A 26,590-nucleotide genomic window follows, 5' to 3' on the forward strand; every position below is an offset into this window, starting at 1 on the left:
AGAGAGAGAAGGATAATAACATACTGTAGAGAGAGAAGGATAATAATATACTGTAGAGAGAGAGAAGGATAATAATATACTGTAGAGAGAGAGAAGGATAATAATATACTGTAGAGAGAGAAGGATAATAACATATACTGTAGAGAGAGGGGATAATAATATACTGTAGAGAGAGAAGGATAATAATATACTGTAGAGAGAGAAGGATAATAATATACTGTAGAGAGAGAAGGATAATAATATACTGTAGAGAGAGAAGGATAATAATATACTGTAGAGAGAGAGAAGGATAATAATATACTGTAGAGAGAGAAAGGATAATAATATACTGTAGAGAGAGAGAGGATAATAATATACTGTAGAGAGAGAGAAGGATAATAATATACTGTAGAGAGAGAAAGGATAATAATATACTGTAGAGAGAGAAAGGATAATAATATACTGTAGAGAGAGAAAGGATAATAATATACTGTAGAGAGAGAAGGATAATAATATACTGTAGAGAGAGAGAGGATAATAATATACTGTAGAGAGAGAGAAGGATAATAATATACTGTAGAGAGAGAAGGATAATAATATACTGTAGAGAGAGAGAAGGATAATAATATACTGTAGAGAGAGAGAAGGTAATAATATACTGTAGAGAGAGAGAAGGATAATAATATACTGTAGAGAGAGAAGGATAATAATATACTGTAGAGAGAGGGATAATAATATACTGTAGAGAGAGAAGGATAATAATATACTGTAGAGAGAGAAGGATAATAATATACTGTAGAGAGAGAAGGATAATAATATACTGTAGAGAGAGAGAATGATACTAATATACTGTAGAGAGAGAAGGATAATAATATACTGTAGAGAGAGAGAAGGATAATAATATACTGTAGAGAGAGAAGGATAATAATATACTGTAGAGAGAGAGAAGGATAATAATATACTGTAGAGAGAGAGAAGGATAATAATATACTGTAGAGAGAGAAGGATAATAATATACTGTAGAGAGAGAGAAGGATAATAATATACTGTAGAGTGAGAGAGAAGGATAATAATATACTGTAGAGAGAGAAAGGATAATAATATACTGTAGAGAGAGAGAAGGATAATAATATACTGTAGAGAGAGAGAAGGATAATAATATACTGTAGAGAGAGAGAAGGATAATAATATACTGTAGAGAGAGAAAGGATAATAATATACTGTAGAGAGAGAGAAGGATAATAATATACTGTAGAGAGAGAGAAGGATAATAATATACTGTAGAGAGAGAGAAGGATAATAATATACTGTAGAGAGAGAAGGATAATAATATACTGTAGAGAGAGAAGGATAATAATATACTGTAGAGAGAGAGAAGGATAATAATATACTGTAGAGAGAGAGAAGGATAATAATATACTGTAGAGAGAGAGAAGGATAATAATATACTGTAGAGAGAGAGAAGGATAATAATATACTGTAGAGAGAGAGAAGGATAATAATATACTGTAGAGAGAGAGAAGGATAATAATATACTGTAGAGAGAGAAGGATAATAACATACTGTAGAGAGAGAGAAGGATACTAATATACTGTAGAGAGAGAAGGATAATAATATACTGTAGAGAGAAGAAGGATAATAATATACCGTAGAGAGAGAGAAGGATAATAATATACTGTAGAGAGAGAGAAGGATAATAATATACTGTAGAGAGAGAGAAGGATAATAATATACTGTAGAGAGAGAGAAGGATAATAATATACCGTAGAGAGAGAGAAGGATAATAATATACTGTAGAGAGAGAGAGGATAATAATATACTGTAGAGAGAGAGAAGGATAATAATATACTGTAGAGAGAGAGAAGGATAATAACATACTGTAGAGAGAGAGAAGGATAATAATATACTGTAGAGAGAGAAAGGATAATAATATACTGTAGAGAGAGAGAAGGATAATAATATACTGTAGAGAGAGAAAGGATAATAATATACTGTAGAGAGAGAGAAGGATAATAATATACTGTAGAGAGAGAAGGATAATAATATACTGTAGAGAGAGAAGGATAATAATATACTGTAGAGAGAGAAGGATAATAATATACTGTAGAGAGAGAAGGATAATAATATACTGTAGAGAGAGAGAAGGATAATAATATACTGTAGAGAGAGAAGGAGAATAATAATCTGTAGAGAGAGAGAAGGATAATAATATACTGTAGAGAGAGAAAGGATAATAATATACTGTAGAGAGAGAGAAGGATAATAATATACTGTAGAGAGAGAGAAGGATAATAATATACTGTAGAGAGAGAAGGATAATAATATACTGTAGAGAGAGAAGGATAATAATATACTGTAGAGAGAGAAGGATAATAATATACTGTAGAGAGAGAAGGATAATAATATACTGTAGAGAGAGAAGGATAATAATATACTGTAGAGAGAGAGAAGGATACTAATATACTGTAGAGAGAGAAGGATAATAATATACTGTAGAGAGAGAGAAGGATAATAATATACTGTAGAGAGAGAAGGATAATAATATACTGTAGAGAGAGAGAAGGATAATAATATACTGTAGAGAGAGAGAGGATAATAATATACTGTAGAGAGAGAGAGGATAATAATATACTGTAGAGAGAGAGAAGGATAATAACATACCGTAGAGAGAGAAAGGATAATAATATACTGTAGAGAGAGAAGGATAATAATATACTGTAGAGAGAGAGAAGGATAATAATATACTGTAGAGAGAGAAGGATAATAATATACTGTAGAGAGAGAGAAGGATAATAATATACTGTAGAGAGAGAAGGATAATAATATACTGTAGAGAGAGAGAAGGATAATAATATACTGTAGAGAGAGAGAAGGATAATAATATACTGTAGAGAGAGAAGGATAATAATATACTGTAGAGAGAGAGAAGGATAACAATATACTGTAGAGAGAGAAGGATAATAATATACTGCAGAGAGAGAAGGATAATAATATACTGTAGAGAGAGAAGGATAATAATATACTGTAGAGAGAGAGAAGGATAATAACATACTGTAGAGAGAGAGAAGGATAATAATATACTGTAGAGAGAGAGAAGGATAATAATATACTGTAGAGAGAGAAGGATAATAATATACTGTAGAGAGAGGAAGGATAATAATATACTGTAGAGAGAGAGAAGGATAATAATATACTGTAGAGAGAGAAGGATAATAATATACTGTAGAGAGAAGAGATAATAACATACTGTAGAGAGAGAAGGATAATAATATACTGTAGAGAGAGAGAAGGATAATAATATACTGTAGAGAGAGAAGGATAATAATATACTGTAGAGAGAGAGAAGGATAATAATATACTGTAGAGAGAGAAAGGATAATAATATACTGTAGAGAGAGAGAAGGATAATAATATACTGTAGAGAGAGAGAAGGATAATAATATACTGTAGAGAGAGAGAGGATAATAATATACTGTAGAGAGAGAGAAGGATAACAACTGAGAGAGAGAAGGATAATAATATACTGTAGAGAGAGAAGGATAATAATATACTGTAGAGAGAGAGAAGGATAATAATATACTGTAGAGAGAGAGAAGGATAATAATATACTGTAGAGAGAGAAGGATAATAATATACTGTAGAGAGAGAGAAGGATAATAATATACTGTAGAGAGAGAGAAGGATAATAATATACTGTAGAGAGAGAAGGATAATAATATACTGTAGAGAGAGAGAAGGATAATAATATACTGTAGAGAGAGAGAAGGATAATAATATACTGTAGAGAGAGAAGGATAATAATATACTGTAGAGAGAGAAGGATAATAATATACTGCAGAGAGAGAAGGATAATAATATACTGTAGAGAGAGAGAAGGATAATAATATACTGTAGAGAGAGAAAGATAATAATATACTGTAGAGAGAGAAGGATAATAATATACTGTAGAGAGAGAGAAGGATAATAATATACTGTAGAGAGAGAGAAGGATAATAATATACTGTAGAGAGAGAAGGATAATAATATACTGTAGAGAGAGAGAAGGATAATAATATACTGTAGAGAGAGAGAAGGATAATAATATACTGTAGAGAGAGAGAAGGATAATAATATACTGTAGAGAGAGAAGGATAATAATATACTGTAGAGAGAGAAGGATAATAATATACTGTAGAGAGAGAGAAGGATAATAATATACTGTAGAGAGAGAAGGATAATAACATACTGTAGAGAGAGAGAAGGATACTAATATACTGTAGAGAGAGAAGGATAATAACATACTGTAGAGAGAGAAGGATAATAATATACTGTAGAGAGAGAGAAGGATAATAATATACTGTAGAGAGAGAAGGATAATAATATACTGTAGAGAGAGAGAAGGATAATAATATACTGTAGAGAGAGAGAAGGATAATAATATACTGTAGAGAGAGAGAAGGATAATAATATACTGTAGAGAGAGAGAAGGATAATAATATACTGTAGAGAGAGAGAAGGATAATAATATACTGTAGAGAGAGAAGGATAATAATATACTGTAGAGAGAGAGAGGATAATAATATACTGTAGAGAGAATGATAATAATATACTGTAGAGAGAGAGAAGGATAATAATATACTGTAGAGAGAGAAGGATAATAATATACTGCAGAGAGAGAAGGATAATAATATACTGTAGAGAGAGAAGGATAATAATATACTGTAGAGAGAGAGAAGGATAATAATATACTGTAGAGAGAGAAGGATAATAATATACTGTAGAGAGAGAGAAGGATAATAATATACTGTAGAGAGAGAAGGATAATAATATACTGTAGAGAGAAGGATAACAATATACTGTAGAGAGAGAAGGATAATAATATACTGTAGAGAGAGAAGGATAATAATATACTGTAGAGAGAGAGAAGGATAATAATATACTGTAGAGAGAGAAGGATAATAATATACTGTAGAGAGAGAAAGGATAATAATATACTGTAGAGAGAGAGAAGGATAATAATATACTGTAGAGAGAGAAAGGATAATAATATACTGTAGAGAGAGAATGATAATAATATACTGTAGAGAGAGAGGACAATAACATACTGTAGAGAGAGAAGGATAATATACTGTAGAGAGAGAGAAGGATAATAATATACTGTAGAGAGAGAGAAGGATAATAATATACTGTAGAGAGAGAAGGATAATAATATACTGTAGAGAGAGAAGGATAATAATATACTGTAGAGAGAGAGAGGATAATAATATACTGTAGAGAGAGAGAAGGATAATAATATACTGTAGAGAGAGAAGGATAATAATATACTGTAGAGAGAGAGAAGGATAATAATATACTGTAGAGTGAGAGAGAAGGATAATAATATACTGTAGAGAGAGAAGGATAATAATATACTGTAGAGAGAGAAAGGATAATAATATACTGCAGAGAGAGAGGATAATAATATACTGTAGAGAGAGAAGGATAATAATATACTGTAGAGAGAGAGAAGGATAATAATATACTGTAGAGAGAGAGAAGGACAACAATATACTGTAGAGAGAGAAGGATAATAATATACTGTAGAGAGAGAGAAGGATAATAATATACTGTAGAGAGAGAGAGGATAATAATATACTGTAGAGAGAGAGAAGGATAATAATATACTGTAGAGAGAGAGAAGGATAATAATATACTGTAGAGAGAGAGAAGGATAATAATATACTGTAGAGAGAGAGAAGGATAATAATATACTGTAGAGAGAGAAGGATAATAATATACTGTAGAGAGAGAGAAGGATAATAATATACTGTAGAGAGAGAGAAGGATAATAATATACTGTAGAGAGAGAAGGATAATAATATACTGCAGAGAGAGAAGGATAATAATATACTGTAGAGAGAGAAGGATAATAATATACTGTAGAGAGAGAAGGATAATAATATACTGTAGAGAGAGAGAAGGATAATAATATACTGTAGAGAGAGAAGGATAATAATATACTGTAGAGAGAGAAGGATAATAATATACTGTAGAGAGAGAAGGATAATAATATACTGTAGAGAGAGAAGGATAATAATATACTGTAGAGAGAGAAGGATAATAATATACTGTAGAGAGAGAAGGATAATAATATACTGTAGAGAGAGAGAAGGATAATAATATACTGTAGAGAGAGAAGGATAATAATATACTGTAGAGAGAGAGAAGGATAATAATATACTGTAGAGAGAGAAGGATAATAATATACTGTAGAGAGAGAGGATAATAATATACTGTAGAGAGAGAAGATAATAATATACTGTAGAGAGAGAGAAGGACAACAATATACTGTAGAGAGAGAAGGATAATAATATACTGTAGAGAGAGAGAAGGATAATAATATACTGTAGAGAGAGAGAAGGATAATAATATACTGTAGAGAGAGAAGGATAATAATATACTGTAGAGAGAGAAGGATAATAATATACTGTAGAGAGAGAAGGATAATAATATACTGTAGAGAGAGAGAAGGATAATAATATACTGTAGAGAGAGAAGGATAATAATATACTGGAGAGAGAGAAGGATAATAATATACTGTAGAGAGAGAAGGATAATAATATACTGTAGAGAGAGAGAAGGATAATAATATACTGTAGAGAGAGAGAAGGATAATAATATACTGTAGAGAGAGAAGGATAATAATATACTGTAGAGAGAGAGAAGGATAATAATATACTGTAGAGAGAGAGATGATAATAATATACTGTAGAGAGAGAGAAGGATAATAATATACTGTAGAGAGAGAAGAAAGATAATAACATACTGTAGAGAGAGAAGGATAATAATATACTGTAGAGAGAGAAGGATAATAATATACTGTAGAGAGAGAAGGATAATAATATACTGTAGAGAGAGAGAAGGATAATAATATACTGTAGAGAGAGAGAAGGATAATAATATACTGTAGAGAGAGAGAGGATAATAATATACTGTAGAGAGAGAGAATGATAATAATATACTGTAGAGAGAGAGAAGGATAATAATATACTGTAGAGAGAGAAGGATAATAATATACTGTAGAGAGAGAAGGAATAATAATATACTGTAGAGAGAGAAGGATAATAATATACTGTAGAGAGAGAAGGATAATAATATACTGTAGAGAGAGAGAAGGATAATAATATACTGTAGAGAGAGAGAAGGATAATAATATACTGTAGAGAGAGAGAAGGATAATAATATACTGTAGAGAGAGAGAAGGATAATAATATACTGTAGAGAGAGAAAGGATAATAATATACTGTAGAGAGAGAAAGGATAATAATATACTGTAGAGAGAGAAGGATAATAATATACTGTAGAGAGAGAAGGATAATAATATACTGTAGAGAGAGAAGGATAATAATATACTGTAGAGAGAGAGAAGGATAATAATATACTGTAGAGAGAGAAGGATAATAATATACTGTAGAGAGAGAGAAGGATAATAATATACTGTAGAGAGAGAGAAGGATAATAATATACTGTAGAGAGAGAGAAGGATAATAATATACTGTAGAGGAGAGAAGGATAATAATATACTGTAGAGAGAGGAAGGATAATAATATACTGTAGAGAGAGAAGAATAATAATATACTGAGAGAGAGAGAAGGATAATAATATACTGTAGAGAGAGAGAAGGATAATAATATACTGTAGAGAGAGAAGGATAATAATATACTGTAGAGAGAGAGAAGGATAATAATATACTGTAGAGAGAGAGAAGGATAATAATATACTGTAGAGAGAGAGAAGGATAATAATATACTGTAGAGAGAGAAGGATAATAACATACTGTAGAGAGAGAAGGATAATAATATACTGTAGAGAGAGAGAAGGATAATAATATACTGTAGAGAGAGAGAGAGGATAATAATATACTGTAGAGAGAGAAGGATAATAATATACTGTAGAGAGAGAGAAGGATAATAATATACTGTAGAGAGAGAAGGATAATAATATACTGTAGAGAGAGAGAAGGATAATAATATACTGTAGAGAGAGAGAAGGATAATAATATACTGTAGAGAGAGAAGGATAATAATATACTGTAGAGAGAGAGAAGGATAATAATATACTGTAGAGAGAGAGAGAAGGATAATAATATACTGTAGAGAGAGAGAAGGATAATAATATACTGTAGAGAGAGAGAAGGATAATAATATACTGTAGAGAGAGAAGGATAATAATATACTGTAGAGAGAGAGAAGGATAATAATATACTGTAGAGAGAGAGAAGGATAATAATATACTGTAGAGAGAGAAGGATAATAATATACTGTAGAGAGAGAGAAGGATAATAATATACTGTAGAGAGAGAGAAGGATAATAATATACTGTAGAGAGAGAGAAGGATAATAATATACTGTAGAGAGAGAAGGATAATAATATACTGTAGAGAGAGAGAAGGATAATAATATACTGTAGAGAGAGAAGGATAATAATATACTGTAGAGAGAGAGAAGGATAATAATATACTGTAGAGAGAGAAGGATAATAATATACTGTAGAGAGAGAAAGGATAATAATATACTGTAGAGAGAGAGAAGGATAATAATATACTGTAGAGAGAGAGAGAGGATAATAATATACTGTAGAGAGAGAGAGGATAATAATATACTGTAGAGAGAGAAGGATAATAATATACTGTAGAGAGAGAAGGATAATAATATACTGTAGAGAGAGAGAAGGATAATAATATACTGTAGAGAGAGAAGGATAATATAATACTGTAGAGAGAGAGAAGGATAATAATATACTGTAGAGAGAGAAGGATAATAATATACTGTAGAGAGAGAGAAGGATAATAATATACTGTAGAGAGAGAGAAGGATAATAATATACTGTAGAGAGAGAGAAGGATAATAATATACTGTAGAGAGAGAAGGATAATAATATACTGTAGAGAGAGAAAGGATAATAATATACTGTAGAGAGAGAGAAGGATAATAATATACTGTAGAGAGAGAAGGATAATAATATACTGTAGAGAGAGAGAAGGATAATAATATACTGTAGAGAGAGAGAGAGATAATAATATACTGTAGAGAGAGAGAAGGATAATAATATACTGTAGAGAGAGAAGGATAATAATATACTGTAGAGAGAGAGAAGGATAATAATATACTGTAGAGAGAGAGAGAAGGATAATAATATACTGTAGAGAGAGAGAAGGATAATAATATACTGTAGAGAGAAGGATAATAATATACTGTAGAGAGAGAGAGAAGGATAATAATATACTGTAGAGAGAGAAGGATAATAATATACTGTAGAGAGAGAAGGATAATAATATACTGTAGAGAGAGAGAAGGATAATAATATACTGTAGAGAGAGAAGGATAATAATATACTGTAGAGAGAGAGAAGGATAATAATATACTGTAGAGAGAGAAGGATAATAATATACTGTAGAGAGAGAAAGGATAATAATATACTGTAGAGAGAGAGAGGATAATAATATATTGTAGATAGAGAGAAGGATAATAATATACTGTAGAGAAAGAAGGATAATAATATACTGTAGAGAGAGAGAAGGATAATAATATACTGTAGAGAGAGAGAGAAGGATAATAATATACTGTAGAGAGAGAAGGATAATAATATACTGTAGAGAGAGAAAGGATAATAATATACTGTAGAGAGAGAGAGAAGATAATAATATACTGTAGAGAGAGAAGGATAATAATATACTGTAGAGAGAGAGAAGGATAATAATATACTGTAGAGAGAGAAGGATAATAATATACTGTAGAGAGAGAGAAGGATAATAATATACTGTAGAGAGAGAAGGATAATAATATACTGTAGAGAGAGAAGGATAATAATATACTGTAGAGAGAGAGAAGGATAATAATATACTGTAGAGAGAGAAGGATAATAATATACTGTAGAGAGAGAGAAGGATAATAATATATTGTAGAGAGAGAGAAGGATAATAATATACTGTAGAGAGAGAAAGGATAATAATATACTGTAGAGAGAGAGAAGGATAATAATATACTGTAGAGAGAGAGAAGGATAATAATATACTGTAGAGAGAGAAGGATAATAATATACTGTAGAGAAGTGATAATATACTGTAGAGAGAGAGAAGGATAATAATATACTGTAGAGAGAGAAGGATAATAATATACTACTGTAGAGGAGAAGGATAATAATATACTGTAGAGAGAGAGAAGGATAATAATATACTGTAGAGAGAGAAAGGATAATAATATACTGTAGAGAGAGAGAAGGATAATAATATACTGTAGAGAGAGAAGGATAATAATATACTGTAGAGAGAGAGAAGGATAATAATATACTGTAGAGAGAGAGAAAGGATAATAATATACTGTAGAGAGAGAAGGATAATAATATACTGTAGAGAGAGAGAGAAGGATAATAATATACTGTAGAGAGAGAGAAGGATAATAATATACTGTAGAGAGAGAAGGATAATAATATACTGTAGAGAGAGAGAAGGATAATAATATACTGTAGAGAGAGAGAGGATAATAATATACTGTAGAGAGAGAGAAGGATAATAATATACTGTAGAGAGAGAGAAGGATAATAATATACTGTAGAGAGAGAGAAGGATAATAATATACTGTAGAGAGAGAAAGATAATAATATACTGTAGAGAGAGAAGGATAATAATATACTGTAGAGAGAGAAGGATAATAATATACTGTAGAGAGAGAGAAGGATAATAATATACTGTAGAGAGAGAGAAGGATAATAATATACTGTAGAGAGAGAAGGATAATAATATACTGTAGAGAGAGAAGGATAATAATATACTGTAGAGAGAGAGAAGGATAATAATATACTGTAGAGAGAGAAGGATAATAATATACTGTAGAGAGAGAGAAGATAATAATATATTGTAGATAGAGAGAAGGATAATAATATACTGTAGAGAGAGAAGGATAATAATATACTGTAGAGAGAGAGAAGGATAATAATATACTGTAGAGAGAGAGAAGGATAATAATATACTGTAGAGAGAGAGAAGGATAATAATATACTGTAGAGAGAGAAGGATAATAATATACTGTAGAGAGAGAGAAGGATAATAATATACTGTAGAGAGAGAAGGATAATAATATACTGTAGAGAGAGAAAGGATAATAATATACTGTAGAGAGAGAGAAGGATAATAATATACTGTAGAGAGAGAGAAGGATAATAATATACTGTAGAGAGAGAAGGATAATAATATACTGTAGAGAGAGAGAAGGATAATAATATACTGTAGAGAGAGAGAAGGATAATAATATACTGTAGAGAGAGAAGGATAATAATATACTGTAGAGAGAGAAGGATAATAATATACTGTAGAGAGAGAGAAGGATAATAATATACTGTAGAGAGAGAGAAGGATAATAATATACTGTAGAGAGAGAGAGATAATAATATACTGTAGAGAGAGAAGGATAATAATATACTGTAGAGAGAGAGAAGGATAATAATATACTGTAGAGAGAGAAAGGATAATAATATACTGTAGAGAGAGAAGGATAATAATATACTGGAGAGAGAGAAGGATAATAATATACTGTAGAGAGAGAGAAGGATAATAATATACTGTAGAGAGAGAAGGATAATAATATACTGTAGAGAGAGAGAAGGATAATAATATACTGTAGAGAGAGAGAAGGATAATAATATACTGTAGAGAGAGAGAAGGATAATAATATACTGTAGAGAGAGAAAGGATAATAATATACTGTAGAGAGAGAAGGATAATAATATACTGTAGAGAGAGAGAAGGATAATAATATACTGTAGAGAGAGAAGGATAATAATATACTGTAGAGAGAGAAGGATAATAATATACTGTAGAGAGAGAGAAGGATAATAATATACTGTAGAGAGAGAGAAGGATAATAACATACTGTAGAGAGAGAGAAGGATAATAATATACTGTAGAGAGAGAAAGGATAATAATATACTGTAGAGAGAGAGAAGGATAATAATATACTGTAGAGAGAGAAGGATAATAATATACTGTAGAGAGAGAAGGATAATAATATACTGTAGAGAGAGAGAAGGATAATAATATACTGTAGAGAGAGAAGGATAATAATATACGGGAGAGAGAGAAGGATAATAATATACTGTAGAGAGAGAAGGATAATAATATACTGTAGAGAGAGAAAGGATAATAATATACTGTAGAGAGAGAAGGATAATAATATACTGTAGAGAGAGAAGGATAATAATATACTGTAGAGAGAGAGAGATAATAATATACTGTAGAGAGAGAAGGATAATAATATACTGTAGAGAGAGAGAAGGATAATAATATACTGTAGAGAGAGAGAAGGATAATAATATACTGTAGAGAGAGAAGGATAATAATATACTGTAGAGAGAGAAGGATAATAATATACTGTAGAGAGAGAAGGATAATAATATACTGTAGAGAGAGAGAAGGATAATAATATACTGTAGAGAGAGAAGGATAATAATATACTGTAGAGAGAGAAGGATAATAATATACTGTAGAGAGAGGAAGGATAATAATATACTGTAGAGAGAGAAGGATAATAATATACTGTAGAGAGAGAAGGATAATAATATACTGTAGAGAGAGAGAAGGATAATAATATACTGTAGAGAGAGAGAGGATAATAATATACTGTAGAGAGAGAGAAGGATAATAATATACTGTAGAGAGAGAAGGATAATAATATACTGTAGAGAGAGAGAAGGATAATAATATACTGTAGAGAGAGAAGGATAATAATATACTGTAGAGAGAGAGAAGGATAATAATATACTGTAGAGAGAGAGAAGGATAATAATATACTGTAGAGAGAGAGAAGGATAATAATATACTGTAGAGAGAGAGAAGGATAATAATATACTGTAGAGAGAGAAGGATAATAATATACTGTAGGGAGAGAAGGATAATAATATACTGTAGAGAGAGAGAAGGATAATAATATACTGTAGAGAGAGAGAAGGATAATAATATACTGTAGAGAGAGAAGGATAATAATATACTGTAGAGAGAGAGAAGGATAATAATATACTGTAGAGAGAGAGAAGGATAATAATATACTGTAGAGAGAGAAGGATAATAATATACTGTAGAGAGAGAAAGGATAATAATATACTGTAGAGAGAGAGAAGGATAATAATATACTGTAGAGAGAGAAGGATAATAATATACTGTAGAGAGAGAAGGATAATAATATACTGTAGAGAGAGAGAAGGATAATAATATACTGTAGAGAGAGAGAAGGATAATAATATACTGTAGAGAGAGAGAAGGATAATAATATACTGTAGAGAGAGAAGGATAATAATATACTGTAGAGAGAGAGAAGGATAATAATATACTGTAGAGAGAGAAGGATAATAATATACTGTAGAGAGAGAGAAGGATAATAATATACTGTAGAGAGAGAGAAGGATAATAATATACTGTAGAGAGAGAGAAGGATAATAATATACTGTAGAGAGAGAGAAGGATAATAATATACTGTAGAGAGAGAGAAGATAATAATATACTGTAGAGAGAGAGAAGGATAATAATATACTGTAGAGAGAGAGAAGGATAATAATATACTGTAGAGAGAGAAAGATAATAATATACTGTAGAGAGAGAAGGATAATAATATACTGTAGAGAGAGAGAGAAGGATAATAATATACTGTAGAGAGAGAAGAATAATATACTGTAGAGAGAGAAAGGATAATAATATACTGTAGAGAGAGAGAAGGATAATAATATACTGTAGAGAGAGAAGGAAAATAATATACTGTAGAGAGAGAAGGATAATAATATACTGTAGAGAGAGAAGGATAATAATATACTGTAGAGAGAGAGAGGATAATAATATACTGTAGAGAGAGAGAAGGATAATAATATACTGTAGAGAGAGAGAAGGATAATAATATACTGTAGAGAGATTATACTGTAGAGAGAGAAGGATAATAATATACTGTAGAGAGAGAAGGATAATAATATACTGTAGAGAGAGAGAAGGATAATAATATACTGTAGAGAGAGAAGGAGAATAATATACTGTAGAGAGAGAAGGATAATAATATACTGTAGAGAGAGAGAAGGATAATAATATACTGTAGAGAGAGAAGGATAATAATATACTGTAGAGAGAGAGAAGGATAATAATATACTGTAGAGAGAGAGAAGGATAATAATATACTGTAGAGAGAGAAGGATAATAATATACTGTAGAGAGAGAGAGGATAATAATATACTGTAGAGAGAGAGAAGGATAATAATATACTGTAGAGAGAGAGAAGGATAATAATATACTGTAGAGAGAGAGAAGGATAATAATATACTGTAGAGAGAGAGAAGGATAATAATATACTGTAGAGAGAGAGAAGGATAATAATATACTGTAGAGAGAGAAGGATAATAATATACTGTAGAGAGAGAGAGGATAATAATATACTGTAGAGAGAGAGAAGGATAATAATATACTGTAGAGAGAGAGAGGATAATAATATACTGTAGAGAGAGAAGGATAATAATATACTGTAGAGAGAGAGAAGGATAATAATATACTGTAGAGAGAGAAGGATAATAATATACTGTAGAGAGAGAAGGATAATAATATACTGTAGAGAGAGAGAAGGATAATAATATACTGTAGAGAGAGAGAAGGATAATAATATACTGTAGAGAGAGAGAGGATAATAATATACTGTAGAGAGAGAAGGATAATAATATACTGTAGAGAGAGAGAAGGATAATAATATACTGTAGAGAGAGAGAGAAGGATAATAATATACTGTAGAGAGAGAAGGATAATAATATACTGTAGAGAGAGAGAAGGATAATAATATACTGTAGAGAGAGAGAAGGATAATAATATACTGTAGAGAGAGAGAGGATAATAATATACTGTAGAGAGAGAGAAGGATAATAATATACTGTAGAGAGAGAGAAGGATAATAATATACTGTAGAGAGAGAGAAGGATAATAATATACTGTAGAGAGAGAGAAGGATAATAATATACTGTAGAGAGAGAAGGATAATAATATACTGTAGAGAGAGAAGGATAATAATATACTGTAGAGAGAGAGAAGGATAATAATATACTGTAGAGAGAGAGAAGGATAATAATATACTGTAGAGAGAGAGAAGGATAATAATATACTGTAGAGAGAATGATAATAATATACTGTAGAGAGAGAGAGAAGGATAATAATATACTGTAGAGAGAGAGAGGAATAATAATATACTGTAGAGAGAGAGAAGGATAATAATATACTGTAGAGAGAGAGAAGGATAATAATATACTGTAGAGAGAGAGAAGGATAATAATATACTGTAGAGAGAGAAGGATAATAATATACTGTAGAGAGAGAGAGAAGGATAATAATAACTGTAGAGAGAGAGAAGGATAATAATATACTGTAGAGAGAGAGAAGGATAATAATATACTGTAGAGAGAGAGAAGGATAATAATATACTGTAGAGAGAGAGAAGGATAATAATATACTGTAGAGAGAGAGAGGATAATAATATACTGTAGAGAGAGAGAAGGATAATAATATACTGTAGAGAGAGAAAGGATAATAATATACTGTAGAGAGAGAGAAGGATAATAATATACTGTAGAGAGAGAGAAGGATAATAATATACTGTAGAGAGAGAAGGATAATAATATACTGTAGAGAGAGAGAAGGATAATAATATACTGTAGAGAGAGAGAAGGATAATAATATACTGTAGAGAGAGAGAAGGATAATAATATACTGTAGAGAGAGAGAAGGATAATAATATACTGTAGAGAGAGAAAGGATAATAATATACTGTAGAGAGAGAAGGATAATAATATACTGTAGAGAGAGAGAAGGATAATAATATACTGTAGAGAGAGAAGGATAATAATATACTGTAGAGAGAGAAGGATAATAATATACTGTAGAGAGAGAGAAGGATAATAATATACTGTAGAGAGAGAGAAGGATAATAATATACTGTAGAGAGAGAGAAGGATAATAATATACTGTAGAGAGAGAAGGATAATAATATACTGTAGAGAGAGAAGGATAATAATATACTGTAGAGAGAGAGAAGGATAATAATATACTGTAGAGAGAGAAGGATAATAATATACTGTAGAGAGAGAAGGATAATAACATACTGTAGAGAGAGAGAAGGATAATAATATACTGTAGAGAGAGAGAAGGATAATAATATACTGTAGAGAGAGAGAAGGATAATAATATACTGTAGAGAGAGAGAGATAATAATATCTGTAGAGAGAGAAGGATAATAATATACTGTAGAGAGAGAAGGATAATAATATACTGTAGAGAGAGAAGTGATAATAATAACTGTAGAGAGAGAAGAAGGATAATAATATACTGTAGAGAGAGAGAAGGATAATAATATACTGTAGAGAGAGAGAAGGATAATAATATACTGTAGAGAGAGAAGGATAATAATATACTGTAGAGAGAGAGAAGGATAATAATATACTGTAGAGAGAGAGAAGGATAATAATATACTGTAGAGAGAGAGAAGGATAATAATATACTGTAGAGAGAGAAGGATAATAATATACTGTAGAGAGAGAAGGATAATAATATACTGTAGAGAGAGAAGGATAATAATATACTGTAGAGAGAGAGAAGGATAATAATATACTGTAGAGAGAGAGAAGGATAATAATATACTGTAGAGAGAGAGAAGGATAATAATATACTGTAGAGAGAATGATAATAATATACTGTAGAGAGAGAGAGAAGGATAATAATATACTGTAGAGAGAGAAGGATAATAATATACTGTAGAGAGAGAGAAGGATAATAATATACTGTAGAAGAGAGAAGGATAATAATATACTGTAGAGAGAGAGAAGGATAATAATATACTGTAGAGAGAGAAGGATAATAATATACTGTAGAGAGAGAGAAGGATAATAATATACTGTAGAGAGAGAAGGATAATAATATACTGTAGAGAGAGAGAAGGATAATAATATACTGTAGAGAGAGAGAAGGATAATAATATACTGTAGAGAGAGAGAAGGATAATAATATACTGTAGAGAGAGAGAAGGATAATAATATACTGTAGAGAGAGAGAGGATAATAATATACTGTAGAGAGAGAGAAGGATAATAATATACTGTAGAGAGAGAGAAGGATAATAATATACTGTAGAGAGAGAGAAGGATAATAATATACTGTAGAGAGAGAAGGATAATAATATACTGTAGAGAGAGAGAAGGATAATAATATACTGTAGAGAGAGAAGGATAATAATATACTGTAGAGAGAGAGAAGGATAATAATATACTGTAGAGAGAGAAGGATAATAATATACTGTAGAGAGAGAGAAGGATAATAATATACTGTAGAGAGAGAGAAGGATAATAATATACTGTAGAGAGAGAGAAGGATAATAATATACTGTAGAGAGAGAGAGGATAATAATATACTGTAGAGAGAGAGAAGGATAATAATATACTGTAGAGAGAGAAGGATAATAATATACTGTAGAGAGAGAGAAGGATAATAATATACTGTAGAGAGAGAGAAGGATAATAATATACTGTAGAGAGAGAGAAGGATAATAATATACTGTAGAGAGAGAGAAGGATAATAATATACTGTAGAGAGAGAAGGATAATAATATACTGTAGAGAGAGAGAAGGATAATAATATACTGTAGAGAGAGAGAAGGATAATAATATACTGTAGAGAGAGAAGGATAATAATATACTGCAGAGAGAGAAGAAGGATAATAATATACTGTAGAGAGAGAAGGATAATAATATACTGTAGAGAGAGAGAAGGATAATAATATACTGTAGAGAGAGAGAGAAGGATAATAATATACTGTAGAGAGAGAGAAGGATAATAATATACTGTAGAGAGAGAGAGGATAATAATATACTGTAGAGAGAGAGAAGGATAATAATATACTGTAGAGAGAGAGAGAAGGATAATAATATACTGTAGAGAGAGAGAAGGATAATAATATACTGTAGAGAGAGAGAAGGATAATAATATACTGTAGAGAGAGAGAAGGATAATAATATACTGTAGAGAGAGAGAAGGATAATAATATACTGTAGAGAGAGAGAAGGATAATAATATACTGTAGAGAGAGAGAAGGATAATAATATACTGTAGAGAGAGAAGGATAATAATATACTGTAGAGAGAGAGAAGGATAATAATATACTGTAGAGAGAGAAGGATAATAATATACTGTAGAGAGAGAGAAGGATAATAATATACTGTAGAGAGAGAGAAGGATAATAACATACTGTAGAGAGAGAGAAGGATAATAATATACTGTAGAGAGAGAGAAGGATAATAATATACTGTAGAGAGAGAGAAGGATAATAATATACTGTAGAGAGAGAGAAGGATAATAATATACTGTAGAGAGAGAAGGATAATAATATACTGTAGAGAGAGAGAAGGATAATAATATACTGTAGAGAGAGAAGGATAATAATATACTGTAGAGAGAGAAGGATAATAATATACTGTAGAGAGAGAGAAGGATAATAATATACTGTAGAGAGAGAGAAGGATAATAATATACTGTAGAGAGAGAGAAGGATAATAATATACTGTAGAGAGAGAGAGGATAATAATATACTGTAGAGAGAGAGAAAGGATAATAATATACTGTAGAGAGAGAGAAGGATAATAATATACTGTAGAGAGAGAAGGATAATAATATACTGTAGAGAGAGAGAAGGATAATAATATACTGTAGAGAGAGAGAGGATAATAATATACTGTAGAGAGAGAGAAGGATAATAATATACTGTAGAGAGAGAGAAGGATAATAATATACTGTAGAGAGAGAAGGATAATAATATACTGTAGAGAGAGAGAAGGATAATAATATACTGTAGAGAGAGAGAAGGATAATAATATACTGTAGAGAGAGAGAAGGATAATAATATACTGTAGAGAGAGAGAAGGATAATAATATACTGTAGAGAGAGAGAAGGATAATAATATACTGTAGAGAGAGAGAGAGAAAGATAATAATATACTGTAGAGAGAGAGAAGGATAATAATATACTGTAGAGAGAGAGAAGGATAATAATATACTGTAGAGAGAGAAGGATAATAATATACTGTAGAGAGAGAGAAGGATAATAATATACTGTAGAGAGAGAGAAGGATAATAATATACTGTAGAGAGAGAGAAGGATAATAATATACTGTAGAGAGAGAGAAGGATAATAATATACTGTAGAGAGAGAAGGATAATAATATACTGTAGAGAGAGAGAAGGATAATAATATACTGTAGAGAGAGAGAAGGATAATAATATACTGTAGAGAGAGAGAGAAGGATAATAATATACTGTAGAGAGAGAGAAGGATAATAATATACTGTAGAGAGAGAGAGGATAATAATATACTGTAGAGAGAGAAGGATAATAATATACTGTAGAGAGAGAAGGATAATAATATACTGTAGAGAGAGAAGGATAATAATATACTGTAGAGAGAGAGAAGGATAATAATATACTGTAGAGAGAGAGAGAAGGATAATAATATACTGTAGAGAGAGAGAAGGATAATAATATACTGTAGAGAGAGAGAGGATAATAATATACTGTAGAGAGAGAAGGATAATAATATACTGTAGAGAGAGAGAAGGATAATAATATACTGTAGAGAGAGAGAAGGATAATAATATACTGTAGAGAGAGAGAAGGATAATAATATACTGTAGAGAGAGAAAGATAATAATATACTGTAGAGAGAGAAGGATAATAATATACTGTAGAGAGAGAGAAGGATAATAATATACTGTAGAGAGAGAGAAGGATAATAATATACTGTAGAGAGAGAGAAGGATAATAATATACTGTAGAGAGAGAAGGATAATAATATACTGTAGAGAGAGAGAGTCTGATAATAATATACTGTAGAGAGAGAGAAGGATAATAATATACTGTAGAGAGAGAGAAGGATAATAATATACTGTAGAGAGAGAAGGATAATAATATACTGTAGAGAGAGAGAAGGATAATAATATACTGTAGAGAGAGAGAGAAGGATAATAATATACTGTAGAGAGAGAGAAGGATAATAATATACTGTAGAGAGAGAGAAGGATAATAATATACTGTAGAGAGAGAGAAGGATAATAATATACTGTAGAGAGAGAGAAGGATAATAATATACTGTAGAGAGAGAGAAGGATAATAATATACTGTAGAGAGAGAGAAAGGATAATAATATACTGTAGAGAGAGAGAAGGATAATAATATACTGTAGAGAGAGAAGGATAATAATATACTGTAGAGAGAGAGAAGGATAATAATATACTGTAGAGAGAGAGAAGGATAATAATATACTGTAGAGAGAGAGAGGATAATAATATACTGTAGAGAGAGAGAAGGATAATAATATACTGTAGAGAGAGAGAAGGATAATAATATACTGTAGAGAGAGAAGGATAATAATATACTGTAGAGAGAGAGAAGGATAATAATATACTGTAGAGAGAGAAGGATAATAATATACTGTAGAGAGAGAAGGATAATAATATACTGTAGAGAGAGAGAAGGATAATAATATACTGTAGAGAGAGAGAAGGATAATAATATACTGTAGAGAGAGAGAAGGATAATAATATACTGTAGAGAGAGAGAAGGATAATAATATACTGTAGAGAGAGAGAAGGATAATAATATACTGTAGAGAGAGAGAAGGATAATAATATACTGTAGAGAGAGAGAAGGATAATAATATACTGTAGAGAGAGAGAAGGATAATAATATACTGTAGAGAGAGAGAAGGATAATAATATACTGTAGAGAGAGAGAAGGATAATAATATACTGTAGAGAGAGAAGGATAATAATATACTGTAGAGAGAGAGAAGGATAATAATATACTGTAGAGAGAGAGAAGGATAATAATATACTGTAGAGAGAGAGAAGGATAATAATATACTGTAGAGAGAGAGAAGGATAATAATATACTGTAGAGAGAGAGAAGGATAATAATATACTGTAGAGAGAGAAGGATAATAATATACTGTAGAGAGAGAGAAGGATAATAATATACTGTAGAGAGAGAGAAGGATAATAATATACTGTAGAGAGAGAAGGATAATAATATACTGTAGAGAGAGAAGGATAATAATATACTGTAGAGAGAGAGAAGGATAATAATATACTGTAGAGAGAGAGAAGGATAATAATATACTGTAGAGAGAGAGAAGGATAATAATATACTGTAGAGAGAGAAGGATAATAATATACTGTAGAGAGAGAGAAGGATAATAATATACTGTAGAGAGAGAGAGGATAATAATATACTGTAGAGAGAGAGAAGGATAATAATATACTGTAGAGAGAGAGAAGGATAATAATATACTGTAGAGAGAGAGAAGGATAATAATATACTGTAGAGAGAGAGAAGGATAATAATATACTGTAGAGAGAGAGAAGGATAATAATATACTGTAGAGAGAGAGAGGATAATAATATACTGTAGAGAGAGAGAAGGATAATAATATACTGTAGAGAGAGAGAAGGATAATAATATACTGTAGAGAGAGAGAAGGATAATAATATACTGTAGAGAGAGAGAAGGATAATAATATACTGTAGAGAGAGAAAAGGATAATAATATACTGTAGAGAGAGAGAAGGATAATAATATACTGTAGAGAGAGAAGGATAATAATATACTGTAGAGAGAGAGAAGGATAATAATATACTGTAGAGAGAGAGAAGGATAATAATATACTGTAGAGAGAGAGAAGGATAATAATATACTGTAGAGAGAGAGAAGGATAATAATATACTGTAGAGAGAGAAGGATAATAATATACTGTAGAGAGAGAGAAGGATAATAATATACTGTAGAGAGAGAGAAGGATAATAATATACTGTAGAGAGAGAGAGGATAATAATATACTGTAGAGAGAGAAGGATAATAATATACTGTAGAGAGAGAAGGATAATAATATACTGTAGAGAGAGAGAAGGATAATAATATACTGTAGAGAGAGAGAGGATAATAATATACTGTAGAGAGAGAGAGGATAATAATATACTGTAGAGAGAGAGAAGGATAATAATATACTGTAGAGAGAGAGAGAAGGATAATAATATACTGTAGAGAGAGAGAAGGATAATAATATACTGTAGAGAGAGAAGGATAATAATATACTGTAGAGAGAGAGAGAAGGATAATAATATACTGTAGAGAGAGAGAAGGATAATAATATACTGTAGAGAGAGAAGGATAATAATATACTGTAGAGAGAGAGAAGGATAATAATATACTGTAGAGAGAGAGAAGGATAATAATATACTGTAGAGAGAGAAGGATAATAATATACTGTAGAGAGAGAGAAGGATAATAATATACTGTAGAGAGAGAGAAGGATAATAATATACTGTAGAGAGAGAGAGGATAATAATATACTGTAGAGAGAGAGAAGGATAATAATATACTGTAGAGAGAGAGAAGGATAATAATATACTGTAGAGAGAGAGAAGGATAATAATATACTGTAGAGAGAGAGAAGGATAATAATATACTGTAGAGAGAGAGAAGGATAATAATATACTGTAGAGAGAGAGAGGATAATAATATACTGTAGAGAGAGAGAAGGATAATAATATACTGTAGAGAGAGAGAAGGATAATAATATACTGTAGAGAGAGAGAAGGATAATAATATACTGTAGAGAGAGAGAAGGATAATAATATACTGTAGAGAGAGAGAAGGATAATAATATACTGTAGAGAGAGGAGAAGGATAATAATATACTGTAGAGAGAGAAGGATAATAATATACTGTAGAGAGAGAGAAGGACAATAATATACTGTAGAGAGAGAGAATGATAATAATATACTGTAGAGAGAGAGAGGATAATAATATACTGTAGAGAGAGAGAAGGATAATAATATACTGTAGAGAGAGAGAAGGATAATAATATACTGTAGAGAGAGAGAGGATAATAATATACTGTAGAGAGAGAGAAGGATAATAATATACTGTAGAGAGAGAAAGGATAATAATATACTGTAGAGAGAGAGAAGGATAATAATATACTGTAGAGAGAGAAGGATAATAATATACTGAGAAGAGAGAAGGATAATAATATACTGTAGAGAGAGAGAAGGATAATAATATACTGTAGAGAGAGAGAAGGATAATAATATACTGTAGAGAGAGAGAAGGATAATAATATACTGTAGAGAGAGAGAGAAGGATAATAATATACTGTAGAGAGAGAGAAGGATAATAATATACTGTAGAGAGAGAGAAGGATAATAATATACTGTAGAGAGAGAAGGATAATAATATACTGTAGAGAGAGAGAAGGATAATAATATACTGTAGAGAGAGAGAAGGATAATAATATACTGTAGAGAGAGAGAAGGATAATAATATACTGTAGAGAGAGAGAAGGATAATAATATACTGTAGAGAGAGAGAAAGGATAATAATATACTGTAGAGAGAGAAGGATAATAATATACTGTAGAGAGAGAGAAGGATAATAATATACTGTAGAGAGAGAGAAGGATAATAATATACTGTAGAGAGAGAGAAGGATAATAATATACTGTAGAGAGAGAGAAGGATAATAATATACTGTAGAGAGAGAGAAGGATAATAATATACTGTAGAGAGAGAAGGATAATAATATACTGTAGAGAGAGAAGGATAATAATATACTGTAGAGAGAGAAGGATAATAATATACTGTAGAGAGAGAGAAGGATAATAATATACTGTAGAGAGAGAAAGATAATAATATACTGTAGAGAGAGAGAAGGATAATAATATACTGTAGAGAGAGAGAAGGATAATAATATACTGTAGAGAGAGAGAAGGATAATAATATACTGTAGAGAGAGAGAAGGATAATAATATACTGTAGAGAGAGAGAAGGATAATAATATACTGTAGAGAGAGAGAAGGATAATAATATACTGTAGAGAGAGAGAAGGATAATAATATACTGTAGAGAGAGAGAAGGATAATAATATACTGTAGAGAGAGAAGGATAATAATATACTGTAGAGAGAGAGAAGGATAATAATATACTGTAGAGAGAGAGAAGGATAATAATATACTGTAGAGAGAGAGAGAAAGATAATAATATACTGTAGAGAGAGAAGGATAATAATATACTGTAGAGAGAGAAGGATAATAATATACTGTAGAGAGAGAGAAGGATAATAATATACTGTAGAGAGAGAGAAGGATAATAATATACTGTAGAGAGAGAGAAGGATAATAATATACTGTAGAGAGAGAAGGATAATAATATACTGTAGAGAGAGAGAAGGATAATAATATACTGTAGAGAGAGAGAAGGATAATAATATACTGTAGAGAGAGAAGGATAATAATATACTGTAGAGAGAGAAGGATAATAATATACTGTAGAGAGAGAGAAGGATAATAATATACTGTAGAGAGAGAGAAGGATAATAATATACTGTAGAGAGAGAAGGATAATAATATACTGTAGAGAGAGAGAAGGATAATAATATACTGTAGAGAGAGAGAAGGATAATAATATACTGTAGAGAGAGAGAAGGATAATAATATACTGTAGAGAGAGAGAGGATAATAATATACTGTAGAGAGAGAGAAGGATAATAATATACTGTAGAGAGAGAGAAGGATAATAATATACTGTAGAGAGAGAGAAGGATAATAATATACTGTAGAGAGAGAGAAGGATAATAATATACTGTAGAGAGAGAAGGATAATAATATACTGTAGAGAGAGAAGGATAATAATATACTGTAGAGAGAGAGAAGGATAATAATATACTGTAGAGGAGAGAAGGATAATAATATACTGTAGAGAGAGAAGGATAATAATATACTGTAGAGAGAGAGAAGGATAATAATATACTGTAGAGAGAGAGAAGGATAATAATATACTGTAGAGAGAGAGAAGGATAATAATATACTGTAGAGAGAGAGAGAGGATAATAATATACTGTAGAGAGAGAGAAGGATAATAATATACTGTAGAGAGAGAGAAGGATAATAATATACTGTAGAGAGAGAGAAGGATAATAATATACTGTAGAGAGAGAAGGATAATAATATACTGTAGAGAGAGAGAGAAGGATAATAATATACTGTAGAGAGAGAGAAGGATAATAATATACTGTAGAGAGAGAGAAGGATAATAATATACTGTAGAGAGAGAAGGATAATAATATACTGTAGAGAGAGAGAAGGATAATAATATACTGTAGAGAGAGAGAAGGATAATAATATACTGTAGAGAGAGAGAAGGATAATAATATACTGTAGAGAGAGAGAAGGATAATAATATACTGTAGAGAGAGAGAAGGATAATAATATACTGTAGAGAGAGAGAAGGATAATAATATACTGTAGAGAGAGAGAGAATAATAATATACTGTAGAGAGAGAGAAGGATAATAATATACTGTAGAGAGAGAGAAGGATAATAATATACTGTAGAGAGAGAGAAGGATAATAATATACTGTAGAGAGAGAAGGATAATAATATACTGTAGAGAGAGAAGGATAATAATATACTGTAGAGAGAGAAGGATAATAATATACTGTAGAGAGAGAGAAGGATAATAATATACTGTAGAGAGAGAGAAGGATAATAATATACTGTAGAGAGAGAGAAGGATAATAACATACTGTAGAGAGAGAAAAGGATAATAATATACTGTAGAGAGAGAGAAGGAAAATAATATACTGTAGAGAGAGAGAGAAGGAAAATAATATACTGTAGAGAGAGAGAAGGATAATAATATACTGTAGAGAGAGAGAAGGATAATAATATACTGTAGAGAGAGAGAAGGATAATAATATACTGTAGAGAGAGAGAAGGATAATAATATACTGTAGAGAGAGAGAAGGATAATAATATACTGTAGAGAGAGAGAAGGATAATAATATACTGTAGAGAGAGAAGGATAATAATATACTGTAGAGAGAGAGAAGGATAATAATATACTGTAGAGAGAGAGAAGGATAATAATATACTGTAGAGAGAGAGAGGATAATAATATACTGTAGAGAGAGAGAAGGATAATAATATACTGTAGAGAGAGAAGGATAATAATATACTGTAGAGAGAGAGAAGGATAATAATATACTGTAGAGAGAGAAGGATAATAATATACTGTAGAGAGAGAGAGAAGGATAATAATATACTGTAGAGAGAGAGAAGGATAATAATATACTGTAGAGAGAGAGAAGGATAATAATATACTGTAGAGAGAGAGAAGGATAATAATATACTGTAGAGAGAGAGAAGGATAATAATATACTGTAGAGAGAGAGAAGGATAATAATATACTGTAGAGAGAGAAGGATAATAATATACTGTAGAGAGAGAGAAGGATAATAATATACTGTAGAGAGAGAGAAGGATAATAATATACTGTAGAGAGAGAAAGATAATAATATACTGTAGAGAGAGAGAAGGATAATAATATACTGTAGAGAGAGAGAAGGATAATAATATACTGTAGAGAGAGAGAGGATAATAATATACTGTAGAGAGAGAGAGGATAATAATATACTGTAGAGAGAGAGAAGGATAATAATATACTGTAGAGAGAGAAGGATAATAATATACTGTAGAGAGAGAGAAGGATAATAAT

The sequence above is a fragment of the Salmo salar genome, chromosome ssa18 (genome assembly GCF_905237065.1).
Source record: "Salmo salar chromosome ssa18, Ssal_v3.1, whole genome shotgun sequence".
NCBI classification, from domain to species: Eukaryota; Metazoa; Chordata; class Actinopteri; order Salmoniformes; family Salmonidae; genus Salmo; species Salmo salar.